Source organism: Sus scrofa, chromosome 16 (genome assembly GCF_000003025.6).
Source record: "Sus scrofa isolate TJ Tabasco breed Duroc chromosome 16, Sscrofa11.1, whole genome shotgun sequence".
Taxonomy (NCBI): Eukaryota; Metazoa; Chordata; class Mammalia; order Artiodactyla; family Suidae; genus Sus; species Sus scrofa.
The window spans coordinates 6,765,036-6,773,461 of NC_010458.4; the positions used below are offsets into that span (position 1 = coordinate 6,765,036).

The 8,426-nt window shown below is 34.8% G+C and overlaps 1 long non-coding RNA gene across 1 annotated transcript; it reads left to right on the top strand.

Moving 5' to 3' along the window:
* On the top strand, positions 330-5,224 carry LOC110257281. The gene is made up of 2 exons (XR_002339691.1): positions 330-766; positions 3,094-5,224. It is a non-coding gene; the product is annotated as an uncharacterized LOC110257281 (long non-coding RNA).

Genomic DNA, 8,426 nt, shown 5'->3' on the forward strand with positions numbered 1-8,426 from the left:
ATGTTGCCCAGTAGTTTCCCTGTAATTATTTTTCAAGTCATTTACAGAGGACTTCATAAAACACTTTTAATGCCACTATATGGAAGCAAATAATAGATTAATTACATTTTCAAAGGTTTTTAAAAAAGGAACTTTCTCTTAGGTTGCAGTAGATTTTGTATTGGTACTTTTATCAGAAGCATCATATACAGTGTTTTTGCTTTTTAAGATGGATTTCATTGTTGTAATAAGGGAAAAAATTTTAGTATAATGGTGAAGCAGCAAAGGCTTTTTTTTTTTTTTTTTTTTTTTTGCATAGGGAGAGGGAAAAAAGCCACCTTACCATTCTCTCTCCCACCATATGCTGCAACTTTCATGTCTGTTTTGCCATCTCTTCCATTAACATTATGATTAATGAAAGCCCTCCAGAACTTCAAATACCTTGAAAAGTAGCCAATGCTTGCTCTTTGGAGGCTGCATTGAAAATAAATAACAATAAAACCAGAGTGATCCAGGCTTTTGAAGTCTTTAAAAACACCATCACTGTGATCTCTGTACCACTGCTGCAGAAAAGAGGACAACATTTCACATTTCTGGCACCACTAACGACAACACAGCAACTGAAAGAAAGCATGAATTTCTGGGAGCAGCATTAGGATACAGGACTCCTGCTGAGCTCACCAGTTCCTTGCTCTGCACAGCTGCCTTCTCAGCTGGGGGTTTGAAATCAGCACTGTGAGAAAAGACAGAAATGACCATGGTGCGTTTGCCTCATTCTGAGAAAAAGGTAATGTTCAATTAAGGCTTCAGCCTTCTGTTTTCCAACTGACTTATTTCTGTCTTTTGTTCGGACATTTTACTTTGGGTCTTTTTCTTTTTCTTTTTCTTGTTATTCCTTTTCATTTCGTAGAATAAAATGCTGAAACTAAAAATATCTTTGTGCTCGCAGCTATGCAAGGATACTGAAATTCTCATGGCTTTGCTGAAATCAATAAGAGTTGGAGGAATTACAGTGCTTTTAAAAAAATACCCACAGGATATTAACATCCTGTTCACCTAGCAAAGCTTGGAAGTAGCAGTGAAAATATCACAAGTCAAAGTAGAGCCTACTTTCAAAGTATTTCAATAAATGCAACATCTGACTTGTTGAGAATGTATATTATTTACCTTACCTGCTGCTCTGTTGTAGAACTGTATATACCATGGTGTTAAAGGTGAGCTCTGCTTTGTATATACCATGGTGTTAAAAGGTTTGATACTGATAAGAAGAGTTAATTTCAACAATGCAATGTTTTTCACCTTCCAGCCATAAATAAATATATTATCTTCATTTACACTTTTAAATAAATTTTATTTGGAATTGCATAGACACAAATTAATAAACATGATTTTAAAGAATACTTTCCTTCCTAGGGTTACTTGGTTTTGACTTCTTTGACACCAGTCCATTAGGTTCTTAGTTGTATTCTTTTTTCTCTTTGAGAAACATTTATCTAGTAGCCCCGAAGGATACTAGAAAAAAGAACTAAGAGGTTGATCTGTGTACATGTGTATATTAAACTCTAATTTAGTGGTTAGAGAGCTGGGTCTTATGAATTTCCTCTCAGATTTTTATTAGCCTTCTGGTTGAACTTGAATAATATTCTTAAGAAGGAAGTTCAGGGGTTGAATATTCATTGTAAATAGGTCAATGTGGTTTTATTTTAAGGTTGGAACAAAAAAATTGGTTGTGCACTTCAGTAATTGCTCAATATAAAATGCAGTCAGTAATTCATTTTCTAAACATGTATTATGTACTGGACACTAGGCTTGGAAACAGAAAAATCAAACAAGTGGTGCTCACTTTCAAGATATTTATAGTCTAAACCTTTTGGTCAGCGAGCTATTTTCTGAAGAAGAATCTGATGTTTAATTTTATTGCCGTGTAACTTATGTTGGAGGAAATTTTCGAAGAATGTATTGCATTTTTCCTCAAAGTAGAATATTTGACTAGTAGGCAATTAGTCTATAAAGGATTGATTTTTAATTTTCACTTACTCAGGCAGCAACTATTTCTTGAATGACTCTTTGTATCAGGCACTGTTGTAAACATTGGGGTGTTGTAACAAACAAGGGCTTACATTCTAGCAGGGACCAAGGACAAAGAGGTAGCATGAAATTTCAACTTGTCTTTAGAAAGGCAAAAGGGTAAGGTGACTGAAAAATTGAACCCTCTGACTAGATACTATAGAAATTTATCCAACCCATCTGGTTTTCATGTTGCACAACACTGAGCCAAAGGAAAAGAAAGAGCTTCTACAAATATTCATATGTACTTTCTAAATACTTGGAAGTGACTTTAAAGACAAACAATAAATAGTTTGTAATAATACTGTTCTTCCAAATTCTCTGTTAAGAAGATTATGAAAAAAATATTTTACACTATTCATACAGTGTATTAATTTTAATTTGAGGAAACTCACAATTAATAAAGTTTTTTAGCTATGGCTCCCCTGGAACTTTTCCTTGACCTACCAACAGGCAAAACACACAGCTTCTTAATGTCCACTATTACTGTATCCTCTTTGTTGGCATGCTTTGGTTACTGGTAAAACCTGTCCACTGAGCATGCTTTTGGAATCCCCCCACAGAAAGCATTTGGAAAGCATATCTGTGCAGCTTCTTATCATCTCTCTTTCTCATTTTGAATACCTCATTTTTCTATTTTAAGGTCTCAGTGGAATATATTTTCTCTCTTTTCTTTCTCAATCTCTTTATTTTTTTCTTTCCTAATTTATCTCCTTTTTATTTACATATATGTGTATATATTATCTGTATATCTATATGTCTATCTGTCTGTCTATTTATCTATCATCTATCTGAAAATAAACACCTGATCTTTTAGCTCACCCTCAAATGGTTCAAAACCATATCTCCATTGCCACCTCTGTTATAATAGTTGAAAAACTAAGTTCTTAAGTTCCTGGGTCCTCTTACAGTGAGGTTGGTCATAGTCTTTAGTTTGGATCCCGAGATACGAGTATAAACTTGCTAAGAGCTTGATTGAAGATTTTGTTTACCTAATATGAGGGAAATACATTTATGGTGTGGATCCTTTTATCTTCTTTTTTGAAGGCACTTGGATGCTGAAATCTTCTGCAGCTGTTCTGTGACCATGAGGAAGCACATATGAGGAAACCCTAAGAGAATTTCAGAATGCCTGCTATAACATGCTAAAACTACTGAACCAGTGCCAGCTGTCTTCCTCAAGGCTCCTTGCTATGTCAGAAGAGTAAATCAATATTTACTAAGTCAACCTATGTGTTACTTTTAGTTGGAAGCCTTTCCTAACTGATGCCACATGTATAAATAATTTAGAAAGGTTTTTGAAAGTTGAGCATTATGTTACAAAATAAAATACTTAGCAATAAAGACAAAATACAATTCTCTTCAGGAACTTTATGGTAAACATTTTATATGATAAAGAAGTAAGCATCAAGAAACTTTGTAATATTTGTCCAAGGTCTGAGATCAATTGCACTGGCATATTTCTTACTGGTTCTTGGTGTTCTTTTTCTCACATGTAAAATAATAGATTGCATTACTTCTGAGTTCCACTGCATGTCTAAACTTCTGACTATATTAGAACAAAGTGTATTTTAAATCTATGGCTTTATAATACTACCTGTTGAATATTTGAAAATTCATATTCCTTGGATACTTTTTGTATGAAAGAAGTCATTGCATTTTACTGTTCATACTTAGGATTCTATACATTCCATATTGAAAATAATGGGCTATGAGTTCGAGTCCTTTGATGTACCATCATCCACTCTAAAAATATAATTTATTACATACTGAAATTAGCATAAAATGATATTTGGAAACATCTTTTAGGAAGAATTTTCACCAGAACACTCTATACGATATCATTAATTCCTCCTCCTTTTGCTAGCACAAAATTCAGGCAAAATAATTCCACTGATATGAAGATATGTCTGACACATTAGGTTTTCTAGCCCTTTGATGACATGTCTGTGCAATTGTATGAAATTGGCATAAAGAAGATTCATTGATATCAAGGAAAATGTTCTCAAATCGCTTTGGGGAGGCAATAAAGTATAACAAATAAAATGTTGCTATACTATTTAAAAGAATAGGAACAAATGTGAATTAAATGGGAATTGACCATAAATAACTGATTTCAAAGTCTATTTTATATTTTCATCTTTTTTGCAATAATATAAGGTTATGCAAGCTGATCAAATGCCAGTGGCTCTAGCTAAGCCTTTTTTGGCCACAATACATTGACACTTAACTCCGATTTGTAATTTGGTTGATGTTGGAAACTGAGATGTGCAAAGAAGCTGTTACTGGAAATGGAAAAGAAGTGAAACAGAGTCCATACAGAAAGGAGAGATTTGATAGCAAGCAAAAGCTTTAATGCAGAAAATGAAAATAAAAAGAAAATGATATGTGTATATTTATATGTGCATTTTTTTGTGTGTGTGCATAGGCAGGCATATGGAATAATTAGAGGAGAATGAAAATGCATCAATATGGAGCTTGTTACTTGTGATGAGATGGTGAAACTATCACAAATAATTATTAGCACCTCTTGTTTTCCAGAGTAATGTGCTGCCCATGAACTGGAGAACTGAGCTGGTACTTAAAAATAAGGGTTTCTTTCTTTCTTTAAAGCAACAACATCTTTAGTTGTTGTTGTAAGTGTAAAACAAACAGGGATGCCTTCCCTTTACATGCTGGAAGCAGTCTTCCCTGTTGCCAAGGCAACATCCTCATGCTGCAAGGGTCACCTTTGGAAACAATCGGAAGACTTCAAAAGCAGATCAATTGAGAAACACCAAGACCTGAACTTCCTAGAAAATGGCTCCTATTTTAAATGCCATTTTCCAACAGACACTTGCTTATGTGATTACTATATTCCAGGAAAAGAAGGCAAAACTGCATATGAACTAAGTCTAGTCCAATATTTTCAAGCTCTGCTCTTGGAAGCCTATGCTTTATAAGAAAGATGTTTTGAAAGGGGGAATGAGCAGAATTTTCACTTAGACCATGAACTGACATTCAGATTTGAAAATAGAAGCTGCAGATGAAACTTCATTCGAAGAACGTTTCCACTCATTTAAAAAATACAGACTATACATATAAACACACTTGATTATACCTTGTCTAAAATAACGAGATTTTTATTTTAATTTCTGAGAATGTTTTTGTGATATATTAAATTTGTGCAGATTTTGTGTTAATAATGTATAATTGTGTTTATTAATTCATTCTTTTATCAAATATTTATGATTTCATACTATGATTTGGATACTACTCTGGAGGTGACTGCTTCCAAACAATGGAATCACTAGCAGGGGGAGAATAGCAGGATGACTGTAATTCTTCCTGGGGAGATGAGGAAAGGCTTTGGGGAAGTGAAAAATCCTTTATCTTAGCTTTTAAGAATGGATAGACATTGAGCGGAGAGCCAGGGCTCAATGGACATTCTAAGACCTTAAGACCGAGGGAACAGCAAAGGCAAAGTGCAGAAATATGACGAGCAGATTTCATTGGTGTTCTTTTGATTGAAGATCAGGATGTATTTGAGTGTGTTTGAAGATGAAGTTGGAAAAGGAAAGTAGGCCTGGATTATAAAAGTCCTCCTATAGGATGAAAACATTTTATACTTTTAGTTTTCCAGAATTTTCCTTTATAACTTTAGATACAGCTAATGGGATTATTTAATGCTATAAAAATAGAGCTTTAACTAGTTTGCTATTATTTTCTCTTTTCCCCCTTCATAATCCAGAATTATTTACAAACATCTTTGTGCTTTCAGATGGCTTAAGGAATTGAAACTTCTGTGACTGTTTATTATCTAAAGCAAGAATTGTGAAATCTAGAGATAAACTCTCCTGCTATTAAAACTCACAATAGTATTTGACTTATTAAAAGACAAGTAATGGAATTTTATAATAGAAGCGAAGATGACCTCCACTTTCAAGGTATCTAGCAGAATTAAGTTGTCAGTGGCAAGCATTTTTTGAAATCACAAAGCTTTATTTTTGGCAGAAAATTCAAAAGTGACAAATTCAGATAGCTCTTCTGATTAATTGTTACAGTCCACACTGAAATGCGCTTTCCTAATTCTTTCTACATGAGGGGCAAGAATGAAATTCTCTGTAAAAGGAATTGTAGGGGGTGTGTATATTCGAGAGCTGAAGCTTTTTGGCATCATTTAGGTTAGCCAACTGTTCTAGCCTGCATTTGCTGAATAAATTAGATGCTCTGGGGAGAGTGTATGCCGCTGATTGGTCTGCCTTGTTACCAAGGCAACCATTTTTCTCTCTGCTCTATGACTCTGAAAGGGTTCATAACCCATTAGTGCTCCTCTGGGCAGGAACATAAGAATTTTTCTTTTCTTTTCTTTATTTATTTTTTCCTTAAAAAAAATTCCTTGTCAAGATGATGGGAATTAATTCAATTCAATAGATACTCTTATCATATTGTTTATGGAGACGGTACATTTTCCAAATGTTTGAAAAACTGAGGGACAAACCTTACAGGCACATAAATAACAGCCAAGTGAAGGGAATGCTAATGATAACTAATAAAGAAACGGATAATATTTTCAACCTCAAATGGAGTTTGTCTAAGGCAATATATGTAAAAGTACAGATTCTCTGAATTCAGTCCAAAAGGCAGCAAATAAGAGGTTATTTTCCTGAATTATTCCAGCTATTATTTCAATCAGAGTTGTCTCAGTATGCAGAGACAAGGGAATATGAAAGGGCATCAATTTAGCAGAGGCTTTGTCAGATCCACCAAAGCATAAATTCAGGGGCTAAGTAATCATTTTCTGAATGCCAAAGGGCTGAGGGAACTGTGGGCTGATGGCTGACTGCACACTATGGTAATGCCATCTGAAACCAACACAGATTTTCACCCACAAGTGATATTTAGACCTCAGCACATTAGTTTTCTTCCATTTTGCAATCCATATTTGTCTTTCCTCCTGTGCATCCTGTCCCTTTGTATTCCAACTCTTCATGAATAACAAGAAAATCAGTAGGCCTCCCAAACAGATACATTTTCCCAGCATTTACCTTGTACCAGGGATTTTGTGTTTTTCCATTTACCTCATTCCCCCTGTCAAATCCACGTGATAAGTCTCATTTATCCTGTGTTACAATTAAGTAGACTGTGACATAAGTGGTCGACTTAGCTTGCTGAAAGCAATGGGGTTGGTATTCATATTGAGTTCTAGCTCATTCCAAAGCCGTGCTTTTCCACTGTACTACAGTGTCTCTACAGTTCTGTAAAAACGCTAACACTGTCCTTTCTGAACATTGGAATATTGTTGCATACAAAACCCACATGGAATGTTAAAATGTTCAAATTAAACCTCTTGTTCTATTACTTGGGATTTCTTCAAAAGCAGAATTCAATTCCAAGTTCTGCCTAATTCAGTACAGCGCTGAAATTTTGTACATATTTATTGAGGAATGACTCCATTATATATGGCGATTCCTTTGATACTTGTAGAATTGCCTTTCTATAAGTACTAGAGAGACTGATTAAAATGATTTAGATGCCTACCTTGTAACTATCTTACTTGTTCTTTTCAATTGACCACCACTAGGCTCTCAGTGAGATTTTAGGCTTGTGTTTGGATTATGAACAAACCTTAATGCAATTAAATTTACTCTAATTTCTGGTTGTCTACAGATTTTGATTTTTTTTTTTTTTTTTTTTTTTTTTTTTTTTTGCCATTTCTTGGGCCGCTCCTGCAGCATATGGAGGTTCCCAGGCCAGGGGTCAAATTGGAGCTGTATCCACCAACCTACGGCAGAGCCACAGCAACTCGGGATCCAAGCCACATCTGCAACCTACACCACAGCTCACGGCAATGCCTGATCCTTAACCCACTGAGCAAGGCCAGGGATTGAACCCGCAACCTGATGGTTCCTGGTTGGATTTGTTAACCACTGAACCAGGACGGGAACTCCCAGATTTTGATTCTATATTCAGAGGTTTCAAAGCTGGAATTGATATTTTGAAATAAATAGTTCTTTGATAGCTACTGGAACATTTTAAGATATGACCACAGCTTGAATAAATAAGCAACTTTCAAAAGGTGCAGTTCTTAGTGTCCAGTAAAGCAGCACAGATATTTTACATGGTGTGAAGGCAAAGGGATCCTTCTTTGTTAAGCAAATTGTGATTGACCCCTGCTATGGCTAAGGGTTAACAAACACTTAATAGATGATCTAATTTACTAAATATGCAGGAAAAGCAAAGAAATATTACTTTCCTAGAATATGGGGATTTGGCAAAAGAAGTAAATGTATACTTTAATTTGTTGCAAGAGAGGTGAATTTGCTTTTTACCCTCCTATTTCTAACATCAGTTTAATGTTTGAAAGTTTCTGCAAAGAATAAGGCAATTATTTACAATCT